General features: G+C 47.9%; 1 protein-coding gene across 2 annotated transcripts in view; it reads right to left on the bottom strand.

Moving 5' to 3' along the window:
- Positions 1 to 16,858, bottom strand: part of LOC147900269 (uncharacterized) — a 75,951-nt gene that overhangs the window by 50,208 nt on the left and 8,885 nt on the right. The window lies entirely within an intron of this gene.

Here is a 16,858-nt window from a genome sequence, read left to right on the forward strand (position 1 = left end):
TTCAACAAAGGAAAGGAGAAAGTTATTGTACAAAATGTTAACATCCAATCACATCCTGGATGGATACCATTTCCTTCCATGACTGATGATGAGAAGAAAAAGCTAATTAAGGAGGATAAATGTTTCGGATGTAAAAAACATAAACCAAGGCATCCATGGCATAAATGTCCTACTCTATTAGCCAAAATTGTCAAAACCAATTCTGTAAAAGGGAAAGGCAAAGCATCCAAGCAAGAGGGTGAGGCTTCTACCTCCTCATTTCAGTTCACGAGGGTACCTTAGTAGACTCTGCTTCACCTCGAGCTGTCCCTCCTGTCTCACCTTGCACAGTCCGAGATGCTGAAGCTTCGACCTCCTCCCAAGTCGCAGCTTCTTCCTTAGATCCAGCAGTGCCAGATGCTCCTCTTGAGGACGGAGAGATCTCTGCGGCTGGGCAGACACAGGATAGAGAGCATTCCTCACTCCCTCCCTTGGATAGGGGGAAGGGGATAGCTTACACTGTTGATCCTCTTCCCTCACAAGGGATCCTTCGTACTCCGGTGTCTGGCTTGCTCCACAGGAACTCGTTTTCAGCCTTGGCAGAGAGTTCAGATTTCCCAGAGGAGGAGTTTGTGCCCGCTACTTTTGGGGAGCCAGTGGTTGGGTTTCCTATTGAAAGGGCTTCTTCTTCAGGTGCCAGGATTCTTTCCCCTATTGATTTTCCACCACTGGGTTCCTTCCCTCCCTCCTCGAGCAGGAGGTCTTCCCCTGTTGAGGGGTTTGTTTCCGCCACTAGGTCGGGTAAGGTGTTCCACTCTACATCCTCCCGTCGATGAGGATTATCAGTTGGAACATACAGGGCCTAGGTGGCGTCCCACATCGCCGCCGTAGACAGCTGATCCGGGATCAGCTTCATCCAGGTGTTATTGGGGGTTCCATTGATATATTATTTATTCAAGAGCACAAGCTGGATTATAGAGATTGTGCCAAGTCAGGCAAGTTGCTTTCTGGCCATACTTTTTGGTCGCCTGCCTTGGGCACTAGGGGAGGCACTTCTATTTCAGTTTCGCAGTCGGTTCTCCCCTTAGTTGTTGGGCACGGAGTCATTATCCCCTCTAGAGCTCAGTGGATTATTCTTTTGATTGGAGGGCGTAAGGTTGGCTTCCTTAACCTATATGCCTCCAACATTAGAGGGGAACGTGTCCTTATGTGGAAGACTTTGCTCTCCTGGGCCCCCATTGTGGATTCATGGGTGATTGGAGGTGACTTTAACATGGTCGAGTTACCGTCAGACAAAAAAGGGGGTAGAGAAGGCGGACTTCACTCTTTGGAGAGAGCAGCTTGGGATGCCTTCCTTTTCCATTTCTGTGGCAGAGATACTTGGTGTGATGATGCCTTTCTTATTCAGCCACAGTCCCTCCTGTTCTCTTGGTCGAACAGGAGGCAACAGATGCCTATTCATGCACGCATTGACAGATTTTATGTAGATGACTGGGCACTAGACAGAGGTGGATCCGTACGCATTGCTGCGGGGGTTTCCACTTCAGACCACTTCCCTGTTGTTCTGGCTATCTCAGAGCCTCACTTGAGAGGCCGATCTGCCAGCATCAGGATTCCAGATGCCTTTTACACAGAGGAGGACCTTACGGAGGCAGCCCTACGGATATGGTTTGCTCATGTCCAGGGTGGGCAGCCACATCCATCACATTTAGCCGCTGCCCTTTCTGGTATTAGCGACTTTTACTGCTCAGTTGCTTCTACCAGGAGACGATATATTCTCAGACGTGAGATTGGTGTTCGCCAGCAGTTAGCAGCTTTGCAGAGGGAAGAGCAGAAACGGCCTTCATATGCTTGGATTCAGGAGCGCCTTGCTGCAGCGAGGGCTCATCTGCAGTTATTGCTTGATCAGAGAGCAGAGTATGCCTTTCATGCACGGGAGTCCTTCTGGATTCAGATGGGTGGTAGAGTCAATAAACACTTTTTCTCTACTCTTGGCCCTAGACATAGTAGAGAGAGTGTATCTCATCTTATTGACTCACATGGGGTTTTACAGACAGAGCCAGATGACGTCTTACGCATAGCTTCAGATTTCTATGCCACCCTCCTTACTGCTGATCCTGAGACACACGATAGAGAGGATGCTAGACAGGCTATTTGGCAGAGTATCCCAGTGTTGGTGAATCCGGATATGCATGTTCTACTTGACGCACCTTTCACCAACACAGAGTTCATGACTGCACTTTCAGCCCTCCACAAGGGCAAGTGCCTAGGTTTAGATGGCCTCACCCCGTCTTTTTTCATTGCATTTTGGGATATGATTGGAGACTATATTACTTCAGCCATGCAGGCCATTTGGGACTCTGGCGAGATGCCTGAGTCGCTTACAGAGGGCCTCATCCACCTTATCCCAAAAGGAGGTAGCAGAAATTTATTGTCCCAGTGGAGGCCTATCACACTTCTGGGGACTTGTTACAAGATTCTGGCCAAGGCTATCAGCCTCCGATTGCAGCCACTTCTCCCTGATCTTATTCATGACACTCAGACGGGATTTGTGCATGGCAGAAGTATTTTTGATAACATTTTTTCTTTCTGGGAAGCTTCAGAGTGGGCCATGCAGAGTGGCCAGAATCTTGCCATTCTACTATTGGATTTTGAAAAAGCTTATGACAGAGTAGATTGGAGTTTTTTGGAGGGCACCCTTCTACGCTTTGGATTCACTGATGTTTGGATCAGAGGTGTTTCCTCTTTGTACAGATCAGCCCATAGCCAGGTACTTATTGGTGGGGTAAGGGGTGAGAGATTTCAGATTTCGAGATCAGTCCGTCAGGGATGCCCCCTTGCTCCTTTCCTTTTTTTATTCGTGGCCGAAGCTATGAGTATCTATGTTAGATCTCAAGCTGACATCTTTGGGCTGAGACTTCCCATCAGAAGAGAAGAGGAGCTACTTGACTGTGAGTTGGCTGACGACACAGCGATTTATTTGGATGCCTCTCCACAGACGCTCACTTCTTTCAGGACAGCATTGGATTTATTTTGCTTGGCGGCACGGACGCAGATAAATTGGCATAAATCCAATGGCTTTTGGATCAGTGATGAGGACACTCCAGTTTGGGGGCTTGACATAGGGTTCACTTGGGTTCAGAGGGGTGTGCCTATCAGGTATTTGGGCTGCCAGGTCGGCTTGGGTATTTCTACCACGCAGCAGTTTGCTCCCGTGTTGGAGAGCATCAGAAGGAAGCTTCTCTTTTGGAGCTCAGCCAAGCTGGATCTTGCCTCTAGAGTTGTGGTGGTCAACCAGGTCCTCTTGGCCACAGCCTGGTTTATTTGTTCATGTTGGTGCCGTTCTAGGAACTGCATCATTCAGCTCAGAAGACCGATCAGGAACTTTCTCTGGAGTGGGCTTGATGGCACAGCAGATGCCTTAGCCAGGGTGGCTTGGGAGACCTTCATCCTCCCTACACAGGATGGGGGTCCCAATATTATTGATCCAGATTTACAGTGCAGAGCTTTACTTTGCAAGATAGTGGTGCGAGGACTTATGCCAGGACAGGAACCGTGGAAGGACTTTCTTATCAGCAGCATACAGAGGTGCACACCTTCCTCAGGAGGAGACTGGATGAGCAGTGTTAGATGGATCTTCACAACAGCACACCTCAGGTCACCTTCATCCCCTCTCATGGTTGCCATTCTGAAAGCTTGGGCCAGTTTCAGAAGCTCTCTTCGGAGGATTCCTCCTTCCTCCCGGGAAGAGATTGATAGGCAGCCCATCATGTGGAACGACAGTATTTTAGATGATCTTGGCAGGCCACTGGGTGCCTCACTCTACATGCAGTGGGCCAGGTGGGAGAGGGGACCTGCTTCTTCTTTGGGATCTTGGAAAGCTTTCCGTAGGCTTCCAGAGAAAACCAAATCAAGGTTGACAGGACATCTCAGAGGGAGTGCAGGGAGGATCTTGCAGATTGAGGCAGCCCTTCCAGAGGCTTGGATAGACACAGATGATATGCCTCTCACTTCCTCCACTTGGGCAGGTACTTTCTCGAGAGGCGGGGTTCCGCTTCAGGTCTTAGCCTTCCGAGATGCACAGGAGGATGCTTTGGTTTTCAGTGTCCAGGATGGTGGCAGATTGCTCAGATCTACAGAGGACATCTTGCTTGAGTCTGCTTTTCAGCCTATCAAGGTTGTAGGTCTTTTGATGCAGGGATCAGATTCAGAGTGGTTCTTAGACCCTGACCCCCAACTACTCTCCACCGGGTCTTGGAGGCTCTGGCTCTATGGAGGAGTTCCCATCAGGTATTTACAGTGGGACCCCGGAGAGTGGGAGTGGATTGACGCGGGGCATCGAGAGAAGAGCATCCCCTTCTTTCGTTACACGGTCAGTAATGCCAGGAGATTTCAGCTCAGTAGTAGAGGCTGGAGACCCTCCAGAGTTCCTCATTGGGAGACTTTTGGTATTACTGCGGATCAACAGAGGTACTTCTGAAGGAGGCTCTGGAAATCCCACAAGAATAGAAAGATCGCTATCTTCTTTTGGCTTTCTATCCATGGAGGGATTGCAGTGAACCTTTGGAGGTCCAGATTCGGAGCCGACCCTACTTGCCCTCGTTGCCTTTCTGCTTCGGAGTCTATTCAGCATTGCTTATGGGATTGCAGACAGGCGAGATTGATTTGGATGGGGATAGCCAGGATCTTCAATCACTTTGCCCATTCCCCACTTTTTATGACTTGGGGCTCGGTGGCTTGGCTTTCTCTTACAGGACCTCAGGTTTTCTATGAGGGACTTGACTCCTCTCGCGCCATTTCGGTTCGACGTCATCGGGTTGAGTTCTGTTCCTTGGATGTGGTTCCACACCGGCACAGAGGCTATGGAGGGTACTTAGGTTCATCCCTCGCACACATTGGCTAGTATCTGGACAGACATCGTACACACTCTGATGGCCGTATGGACGGGTATGCAAGGGGACTCCCGTGCAGCCTCAGCTAGGAGGGCTTCTTTCTTCAGGGAATGGAAGGATTCTCCTTTCTTCTCTGAATCTACTACAGGGTTGAGATGGCACTTTCAGCCTCAGCCTTGGCTTCTTTCCACCTCACTCTGAGGGGTTTTTTATTATCCTCATGATTTCATGATGTATTCCGCTTTGAGCTTGCTCTCGCGGGTTTTTGTTCTTACTTAATAGAAGTCTTTTTCATGGAAAAAAAAAAAAAAGAGAATTCTAAGTATGAAGAGATGTTGAAGAGGCACTGCAGTGGAGAAGACTATTTGCAGATTATGAAGAGGAGATGCAAATGCAAAAGTAGAAGAGAAGCGTACGCAAGTGAAAGAGACAAGAGAGGATCTAGAAGAGGACTTCTGCCCATTCAAGCAGAAGGGAGTGTCATGACAAGAGAAATCACTAATCCGTGATTAGTAGACATTAAAACATTATTATATATTATACACCAATGGTGTAACATGTTATTGTACTTATAATGGACACCGACTGATTTGTTAGTGGATCGTCTCAGTAGATAGGACTAGTCGAGTTGGAGCCACTGCTTCAGACGTCATCGAATTTGGACATGTGATACTTATTCTATTAATAAAAATGTGCACACACGTGTCTAGGTCCTAGGGGCAATAGGAAGGGAAGGGTGCATTAAGGTGCATTGAATGCTAGATGCATGGGTCATAGGCTAAGGGTAGGTGTAAATGGAAAGATGGAACTTGAGTGATCTCAAGGGACATTAATGAAAGGATATCACCCTTTCATTGTGACTCTCATGTAGCATTCTCTCTACCACATTGCATTCATCCACCCTCTCTCACTCACACCTTGCATGTAGGTCGAAATAGAAACAAGTACTCTCACAAGGGCGCTCTTTCCCATTGGAGGGCCAATTGGCATTCAAATTCTGCATGCATTACACACATTTGCATTCTTGAGACGGCTGGTTCTTCACAAAGAGTTGCTCTCCTAGGCCCCAATAGCAAATTCTTGAATCATTGGAGGGGACTTCAACATGATGGAGTTACCCTAAGATAAAGGAAGGGCCAATCTCTTCGAGAGGAACTCTCCGAAGGATACTTTTGAGCTTTCATAATAGCAATTAAAAGCGGGGAGGAAGGAGATCTGAGACGAGCTGAAGCAAAATTCCATTTGGTGCTGTCTATCCAGTCTCAACCTGAGGAGGGTCTGCATGTCTGAATGCACTGAATAAAATTGTTTTTCCATGGCTCATCCTTAAGCAAAAAACCTCTAACCACAAACTTGCAAAGCAAGGCCTTGCATTGCAAATCTAGGTTTATGATGTTGAGACCCCCCTCCAACGTGGAAGGATCAAGGTCTCCCAAGCCACCCTAGAGATAGCCCACTCCATAAAAAATTCCTTGCAGGCCCTATGAGCTGAGTGATGCATCCCTTGGAGCTGCACCAACAAGAGCAAACATACCAAGCCATGGCCAACGAAACGTAGTTAACATCCACCACCCTGGATGCAAGGTCCAACTTGGCTGAAGTTCAGAAAAGGAGTTTCCTCCTGATACTCTCCAACACTAGAGCAAGCTTATGCGAAGAAGAGATACCCATACCCATACCAACTTGGCATCCTAAGAGCCCAAGTGAAGCCCAAATCAGACCCCTAGTCCAGAGTGTCGTCATCACTGATCCAAAAACCATTGGACTTGTTTCAATTAATGGTAGCACTTGCTGCACTACAATACAAGTCCCAGGCTGTCAATTTCATAGCTATGCGTAAAGAATAGCTATAGATATTGAAGGGGTAGATGAACGAATTTGACCACATCATAGAAGGGAAAGTTGAACGGGATGGCATGAAGTGGCCAAAACACCAAAACACACCATGATACAAATTCAATCATATGAACACCCTCCAAATGGCCAAATTCATGCCATGTTACGTTTGTTGTTTATGGATAGTACATGTTGTCCCGATCAAGTTTTCATTTTGTGCCATGGTCAAATTCCTTCTAGATTTTCCAAAAATGATAATTGGAGTGGCCAAAGTTGGGCCTAGAACATTTTATTGACTTGGAATATTCATCAATATTGGCATCGACTGAATTTTAAATAGTATAATTAATATTGAAAGCACTTAACTGCATGCAATATTATGAGAGAAGTAAATATTGTCCACTCTGCATGGCCCATTCCGAAGCTTTCCAAAAAGAGAATATACTATAAAAAATGCTTCTTCCATGAACAAATCCCGTCTGCGTATCATGAATAAGTTCTGGAAGTATGGGATGCAAACGCAAGCTGATTGCTTTTGCCAGGATTTTATAGCAAGTGCCCAATAAAGTGATAGGTCTCCACTGTGCCACTAAATTTCTACACCCCTGTAACATGCAACGGTAATCTCATCGTGTAATTCACAACAAGACCTTCTTTAAACCTTTAGCGAGGAATGAGCGTTATTTACCATAGAGAGAGAAAGGAGATGAGGGTAGAGAGAGAGTATAGTCGACAACCAATTGGATCCCTGTACCCACTGAGGGCCCTCTTCCCCAATCAGGGGAGAATTTGCTTTATACTTGGAGAACTGAGAAATACAAAGAACACTCTTCGAGAGAGCACGGAACGCGCTTCTGAAGAGCTCACTGTGCACACGTATAGCAGACCCAAAGACCTGAGAGGCAACGTCGACCAATACCGAGGCAACGTCGACCAATACCGAGACCTTGATGCTGTCCACACTAACGATGTAGGATGCTTCTACAAGGCAAGGAAGAGGCTTGTGCTGTCTACCATAAAATGCAAGGTTGCTGCGTGAGTGAGAGAGTGATAGCTGAGAGTAATAGATACTAAGAGAGAGCTGATATATGACTGAGAAACTAGAGCTAAGAAGTAGGCTGTGTAGCCTATAAAGAAAACTGAGAAAAGCTGAGGAGACAGTGTTCAAACCTCTCTCCGTTTGCTGGTCCAAACCTCCAACTGTGGTGCTGCGTGGACACAGGCTGAACTGATGGCCAAGGGACTGAGGCTGGAGCAGGGCCAGAACTGAGGATCTCAGGGGCTGCACAAGGAGGCTGGAGTGGAGCTTGTAGGAGAGCTTGTAGGAGGCTGCACAAGGGGCCCTTTTACAGGGCTGGACTGAGCCAACCCAGTCTGCAAACAGCCGACTGAGTCGGTCTGTTTTACGAGTCGGTCTGTTTTACAGACTGGTTGGCCTACAACCAGCCTATAAAAAGCCCTCCCTGGCTCATTTGCCAGGGGAGTTTTTGGGCAGCCTTTGCAGGCTGCCTTCCCTGCTTAGCCTTTGGGGACCCTAAAGGGACTCCTAACCTAGGCTAAGACCTAAACTATAAGATGGAAACACTTAACCTACTGTTCTCCAGCGGGTACTAGTGAACAAGAACTGACTTACTGACTTGACCTAAGGCTGAGAGACTGACCTACATAGCTTGTGCATGACTGTCCCTTGACAAGGGCTCACAAAGGGGTCACAACATACGACAAAATCTCCTATCTGGGAACTATAATGCACTTGTCAATGTAGCCAGTGTGTCACCTTGCACACAAGTGCAGGGGTGCATGTGGCAACCCCCCTTTGGGATTAGATGAAAGAGACTCTCTGTAAGTGAGTGAGGCATCTCACTGGAGTCCCAAACACCCTGCAAGGTAGAGGTGATGTGAACCCCAATCATATCCTAAAAGTCAAGAGAAAAGTGGGTGAGAGCCCGTTTGAATCTGGGCACTTCCCTTATGAAAGATAAGAAGTGCAGACTTAAACCCTATGTTGGTGAAAGGTGCATCAAGAGAGACTCTCATATCTTGTTTCACCAACATAGGAATGCACTGCCATATGACCTGTCTCGCATCATTTGTGGCCTCGCTACTAGGATCAACTAAGAGAAAGGAGACGTAAAAATCTATAGCTATGCGCATGAAGGCATGGATCTAACTGCAATACTCCATCTTAGTCAATGAGCTAAGAAATACTCTCTCTACTATGCCTGGGGCCATGAGTAGAGAAAAAATGCTTATTAGTCTACCTCCCATCTGGATCCAAAAGGACTCTCGTGCAAAGACGTACTCTGCTCTTTGATTTAACAAAATCTGCTAATGAGCCCTTGCAGCTCTGCTCTTTGATTCAACAAAATCTGCTGATGAGCCCTTGCCGCAGCAAAGCGCTCCTAAATCCAAGCATCATGTGGCCTCTTTTACTCTTCCCTCTACAAGGCTGCCAATTGATGGCAAACACCAAACTCTCGTCTAAGAATCTCACGCCTCCTAGTACTAGCAACCAGATGGTAGTAGTCACTAATGTCAGAGAGGGCTGCTGTCATATGAAGGGAAGGGCACTCCACCTTGCAAGTGAGAAACCCACAGCGCTCCTCAATCCAAGCATCATGTGGCCTCTTTTGCTCTTCCCTCTGCAAGGCTGCGTTGGCGAATACCAAACTCTCGTCTAAGAATCTCACATCTCTTGGTACTAGCAACCAATAGTCCCTGATATCAGAGAGAACTGTTGCCATATGTGAAGGGGAGGACACTCCACCTTGCAAGTGAGAAACCAAGATGTGTAAAGCTGCCTCTGTGAGGTCCTCCTCAGCATAAAAGACATCAGGAATCCTAATATTGGTGGATCGACCTCTCAAGTGCGGCTTAGAAACCATTAACACCACCGGAAAGTTATCTGAAGTGGAAACCCCAAGGGCAATGCATACTGATCTTCCTCTATCCAAGGCCCAATCATCAACATAAAAGCGGTCAATCCATGCATGGGATCGGCATCTGCGGCCTCCTACTCAACCAAGAAAACATAGGTGACTGTGACTGAGTGTTAAAGGCATCATCAAACCAAGCATCTCTGCCACCAAAATTTAAGAGGAAGGCATCCCAAGCTGCCCTCTCCAAATCATAATTGATCATCATTGTAGTTATGCAATATTGTCACATAGACTACAATCTTATGAATAAAGGTGTCGATTTCTTTCGATCTTGCATCCAGCTTGGATTTCCTTGCTCCCTCGCATCGAGACCATGCATCAAAAGAGAGGAATGTTGTAAGAATTCAGATTGAAAACAAACAATTTTAAATGGACGAGCAATTGAAAATATTTATATGATAATATATAATATTTAATTATTATAACCACATAGTGTGGGTAAGGAGGCGGCACGTTTTCTTTCGAGGGAATGTGTCCTTTCTCATGCGTCAAGAATATAAGTGTCGAGAGCATAAACGCCAAGAATACTAACGTCAAGAATAAGTCTCGCGAATAGATAAGATGCTTGCATATTACGTGAATGTGAATAGTCGTTGCACGGATGGAAGCCACCCTCTCTGAGGTAGCCTATCATGTGGAATGACATTATACTTGATGAGCGTGGTAGGCAACTTGATTTGTCTCATTATATGCACTAGTCTAGGTGGGAGAGGGGCCCTGCCGCTTCTGTAGGTTCTCGAAAACCCTTCAAAAGGCTACTACTATTGTACCGATACACAAAGCAGGAGATCCTATGGAGACAAGGAACTACCGTACCCTCATGATTGGGCATACTCTGGCCAAGATTTATGGATCAGTTCTAGAGAGGGAGCTCAGCAATCATACAAAGGCTCAGGGGCAATGAGCACTAGGGCAGGCAAGATTCCAAAGACAACATTCTACCCTAGATCACATGTTCATTGAGGGCTGCTATCATTGAGGAGGCGAGGTCCAGACACCAGAAGGTCTACACATGCTTTGTCGACTTGACTTTTAACACTGTCCCACGGTCCCACATGATCAGGAGCAGGAGCTCCAGATTCTAGAGACACTGATATGGGAGGTAATGAGCCTATATAAGTCAATCAGAGGCACAGTCCACGCCCGAGGTGGTCTATCGAATTGGGCCAAGAGTACGATCGTAGTGAAGCAAGGCCGCCCTCTCTCATCGACTCTCTTTGGGCTTTACATTGATGAGATCACTTCTTTCATAGACCGCCTAGGAGGCAAAGGATCATTATCGTCCAATCTCATGATACAAATATTGTTGTACGCTGATGACATAGTCCTTATCTCATCCTCAACGGAGGGACTGCAGAGACATTGGGAGGCCCTAGATGGATTATTTAGAGAAAGAGACCTAACAATCAACCTTGGAAAGACCAAGGTTATGCTCTTCAACCCTTCACATGCAGTGCTCCGTCGACTCAGCTTCACTTATCGAGACAAGCCAGTGGAGATAGTGCTATCCTACACCTATTTAGGAGTAGCCTTCACAAGGCCCCTTTTCACTATGACACATGCAGCCCATGTACGACTCAGGTGGGGGCGAGGTGCTCTAGCCCGGTTGGAGAGACAATGCTTCCACGCACTTTCAGGATCCACCGACAAACTGCTAGCTCTTCGATATGCTAGTGCAGCCGACTACCATATATGCAGCACCCTTTTAGGGATGTGACCTACCAATAGCACAGTGGAGGAGATTTGAGCGACTACAGGTGATTATGGGATCTAGGATGATTCGAAGCAAGCCCTCAGTCCCGCATGAGATAGTACACGTAGAGTTCGCCATCACACTACTATAGAGTGACGCCATCTTCCAAACAGTTAGTGACTTTCATTCATAGAGTTTGGGACTTACCCCAGAGAAACTACCGAGGCTAGCTCTTGAGTCATCCAGACAACTAGCTAAGAGCGGGATGCACGCATATCCACATGGTTTGCCAGACGGGATTCAAATGGACAAGCTCCCACCCTTTCAGTACAGTATGGATGCACCCCCTGAGTCGATCCCGTGAGATGAGATTAATCGTATCATATGGTTAGACCTCCTTCAGCTCCACACATCTCGAGCTTAGGGGAAACATTAGGAGCTCCCCACGAAGACCCAGTTCTACCGCAACCATTTCTTGAGTCTCTCAGAGGAGGGAAGCATCATTAGACCCCCAGTATCTCGAGGACAGAGGAGTCTCATACGCACTGAGGATCGCTATTGGGCAAATATGGGTTTCATCCCATCAATTGAGGATTGAAACAGGGAGAGCAGCATATATACCCAGAGAGCAACAGCTCTACATGCTATGCACACTAGGAGAGATTTAGATGAAGGAACACTTTCTATACACCTACTCAGCCTACTACGAGATTCGAGGGCAATACCACTGTCTCTATCAAGATGGGAGTGGGTTTCCACTTCCATGACAAGGTCTGCATTGGGTTGAGGTGCACCGACACAGTGAAACCTTGCTACGACAGATGAGGAAGCAGCAGAAGGTCACCAGATCACAGGATACAAAGGCTGACCAGACAGAGCAGCATGTCACAAATTTCTATGCATTTAAGTCCGCTCTAAGACACAGTGGGGTTGTGAAACCTACCCCACTTTGTACCTGCGCGAGAGAGAGGTCCGTGGGAGGCCTCACGGGCCTATGGGACAAAGTGCGGAATACACCAACAGGGAAAAAGCTCATACAAGCACAAAACATGTCGTATCATATTATATCATATCATATCATATCAAAACATATCGTATCTGAAGTAGGATGAGAGCTAGAGCTGGAATTGAGACTTAGAATCCAAAACCCGGCACTGTGGTGGCTCGTCTATGAGCAGCGAAAATGTCTTAGATTTGCATATGCCTGGCTGTCTCACGCTATGGTGGCGGAGGGAGACGTGGTCTCCTTAATCTTTGAACCTGTTGAGGCTATGTTCAGAGTGACTCCTCGTCTCGGACGGTTTCCTCTGAGGAAAGATGTGATAGGTTGGACCTCAATTGAGTGTGCTCTGGTCGCTCTCTGTGTCACAGGTAGCCTCTGCGGTCCTTCCTCGACAATCCATAATGCATGCATATCAACTAGCTATGTCGCGGGCACAGGATAGGGTAGGTTGCTCTCTCGCAAGCACGCTGATCCGGATATTGCTTTACGCAGATGACATGGCTCTCTTGTCTTCCTCAACAGAGGGGCTCCAGAGACACCTTGACGCACTGTCCTGTTGTGAGTCTCATGATTTGAAGGTCAACTTGGGTAAAACCAAGGTTATGATCTTCAATATATCTCGAGCCATCATGCGCGATGAGCATTTTGCATTTGATGGGTCCCCTGTTGAGGTAGATGACGTGGCTCTCTTGTCTTCCTCAGCAGAGGGGCTCCAAAGACACCTTGACGCACTACAGTCCTTTTGTGAGTCTCGTGATTTGAAGGTCAACTTGGGTAAAACCAAGGTTATGATCTTTAATACATCTCGAGCCATCATGCGCGATGAGCATTTTGCATTTGATGGGTCCCCCGTTGAGGTAGTTTCATCATACACTTATCTTGGGGTCGTCTTTTTTGGACCCATCTTCATTATGAGACCCGCGATGCATGCACGCCTAAGCAGAGGATATGCTTCATTGACTAGACTAGAGAGGCAGTGCTTACACTCTCACTTTCAGGATCCACGGACCAAAGGGTTGCCCAACACGGATGTATGGTCACTGCTTACACTCTCACTTTCAGGATCCATGGACCAAAGGGTTGCCCAACACGGATGTATGGTAGTCCATGCTGGGGGCCAGACTTATCGGATACAGAGTAGTGGGCCAGGGTGGACCGGCTAGAGGTTCTCAAGTTATCACGGATGATCCGTGGTAAGCCATCCATCCCTCACCAGATCATTCGGGCAAAGTTTGGGTCACCCCCATTACAGCTAGATGCTGCATTTCAGGTCATTACGTATCCGTACCGAGTCAGGGAGTATGGGGATTACACATCCGAGCGTAGCAAGATACCATGGCTAGCACTGTCCTCTTCTATGGCACTTGCAGCAAGGGAAGACCAGAGGTATTGGAATGCACGCTCAGAGAGATGGTTCGCAGGACTAGGGCTCCACATGGACAGACTACCTCCTTTCTAGTACAGCATGGATGCTCCTTTCTCTCCCCTCCTCTCACACGAGGTCAACCAGGTTATCCGTGAGGATCTACCACAGCTACACACATTCCGGACTTGGTTGGGCCCAAGTGATCTTCCAGTGAAGTTGGGCTTCTACAAAGATCACTTCTTACATATCCCAGCGGGGGGTTTCATTGACCCACCAGGATACACGCAGATTCACCCACCCCACTCGCTGAGGATCTCTCTTAGGCAGTTCTGGGCCTCTTCTCACAGACTTTGTGTCGAGAGCAACAGAGCAAAGCGACTACCCAGGGAGAGGCGCATATGCACACTGTGTGACATGCAAGAGGTTGAGACAGAGAAGCATTTCATATTCAAATGTCCTGTTTACTATGAGATCCGAGGAGCAAGGGCCTGACCACCTGAAATACATGCATTTCGACTAGCATGGCTTTGCAGGCTGATCAAAACTATAATGACTGGGATTGCCCAAGGCCACCACCCTCAACGTGGTCGCAAATCCTTCATATGAGTTACGGAATTCCCTCAATTTCGTGAAAACAATTTGACTATCTAGCACATCTGATCAATGTTGTGCCAATTGCTCTTTGGAACTCCTTGACCTTAGTCAGATAGGCATCCATGCTTTTTCCTTCATCCATCTTCAAGACATCTAGCTGCTTCTGCACATATGCAACCCATGCTTCATGTGTATCTCATACAAGGAGATCCCAAGGCCACCACCCTCAACGATGTCGCAAATCTTTCATATGAGTTAGAAGTCCCTCAATTTCGTGGAAACAATTGGACTATCTGGCACAATCTGGTCAATGTTGGCCAATTGCTCTTTAAACTCCTTGACCTTAGTCAGATAGGCATCCATGCTTTTTCCTTCATTCATCTTCAAGACATCTAGCTGCTTCCGCAAATATGCAACCCATGCTTCATGTGTATCTCATACACGGAGACTACCTTATCGCAAGCATTCTTCGTACTTCAACAAGATGCTTGTCTTCAGGAGCAAGCATGCCCAAAACATCATTGTTTGCCATTTCAGATAAGGCACAAACGCAAAGAACCCAAAGATATCGAACTAAAGCAAATGAATACACTTAGGCAAGTATATATCTAGATGAATCTAGGAACATGCCCAAACTCATCCTATAAAAACACACCACACAATGCAGTTTCAATCTCACGATAGTCACTCATAACATTGAAACCGAAGCTGAAGCAAGGCCATGAGCTACTAGCGCTCCTCCATCGCTACCTTCCCTCCTCCCGTTGCCTTCCCTCCTCCTCATGTCGCCTCCTCTCCCTTTGTGCCTCTCCTTCCGCGCCCCTCCTCATTGCTTCGCCCCGTCCCCTTTTGCGGCTTCAACCCCTCCTTGAAGCCCGCGACCTAATGCATCGATAGCTTGCTGCCCCACGACAACCGCTAGCCCGCGTTGGCAAAGGGAGCCCAAAGGCCACCCTCTCACTGTGCGCCCCTTGTGAGGGGGCTGTGCAATAGCCCAAGGGCTGGTTGTGCCCCCACAAGTGCACATCAGGTCGACGTGTTTCCATGTAAAGCTGCCAAGCAGCTTGTATAGTCCGGCGCCCTCCCTTTCCTCAGCTTCAATAAGGAGATCTTCGACTCAGCTTTTGGTGACTCTTTCCGTTTTCCTTTTCCTCTTCTAACCTCTTTCCCTTTTTGCAACTGCGGTTACTTGCCTTAACTTGGAGAGGAAGTTTTTTGGCATTGATCCTTGTTTGGCCAAAGGGGTCAACGCAAGAAACTTCCTCTCCCCGTAGGATAAGAGCAAAAGGTACAGCATGCACTTCAATCATTGTAGGACAAAGCCATGATTGGCAAGATCGTGGGTCTCACGGCCTATGAGGCGACAGGTGCGTGACTCGATCCAGGCGAGCTTGGTACTGGAGGGTGATCAGATTTAAGAGGTCACCATCTACGAAAAGGTTGTCTTCCTCCTTTAGCTGCACTAGCAGAGGGAGCCCAAGGGCACCCCTTTCGCCTAGCCCTGTTAGCCCGCGCTACCAAAGGGAGCCCAAGGGCCACCCTCTCGGTGTTCACCCCTTGTGAGGGCACAATGCTAGAGTCCCCACAAGACACAGCAGCTACAGCTGTAGCGAAGGACACGGTCTCCAACTCCATCTAAAGGTGGAGTGCCTAGGGTCACTCATAAAGGAGATCTACCTCGAGACACTAGACCGAGGGGGAGCTACGTCAAAGGATAGAGATCTCAAGGCTTCCAGGTCAGTGCCTTCAATGTCGATTAATGGGGCACGTGGCACAAAATTGCCCTAGAGATTAAAGACGATCCCTCCCTCCCCCCAACACAAGCAAATGCACTGTCATGTGCACGGATTGGTATCTGACGTGTACTAGGTACACAGGACTAGCTCAGGTTAGCCTGGGGAGGCTTAGAGCTAGGCAGGCTTGATTCTCAGGTTGAGTGGCAAGGGTACGAACTATTTATAGGTCTTCGCTATTTTTGGCGCTCGGGACCCGAGTCTATAAAAGGGGCCCAGGGGGTTCAGTTCTCAGTGCGCAGTTGGGAGCAAGTCTCGTTCCCAGGTGCTAGGTCTGATCCTGGATTGAGTCGTGGACGCGCGCCTGCATCTTAGCGTAGCCCAAGGCCTAGTGGCAGATCCAGGGCTTCACAGCGCCACCTGGTGGTATATGACACCAGGCTGGTTTGGATCTGATTGGGAGTTCGTGCCAGTAGCTCAGCTCGTGGCTCGGAGGGGACATCTTCTGATTCGGGATCACATCCCGTTGATGTCATGGTTGGGTGGTGAGCAGCCTGCTCAGATCTGACGTTGTGTGTGGTTTGCTTGCAGATCAGGGGTTTCAGGAGTGCTGGGACGTGTCAGTTGGTATCAGAGCCAGCTCCTGAGGTAGGAACTTCTGATGCGGGAATTTTTGACGAATTTTTCCTCCAGGTATGCCCAAAATTCGAAATCTGTTGCTGCGTTTTCTGCTGGGTACCTGGGTTAGCAGGGGTGGACAAATGTTAGGGAAAAGGTAGAAGAAAGGAGGGAGAGATTTCGAGATTCCTGAAGGAGCCTGTGA

Source organism: Dipteris shenzhenensis, chromosome 7 (assembly GCF_047967505.1).
Source record: "Dipteris shenzhenensis isolate YYH24624 ecotype China chromosome 7, Dip_SZ_1.0, whole genome shotgun sequence".
NCBI lineage: Eukaryota > Viridiplantae > Streptophyta > Polypodiopsida > Gleicheniales > Dipteridaceae > Dipteris > Dipteris shenzhenensis.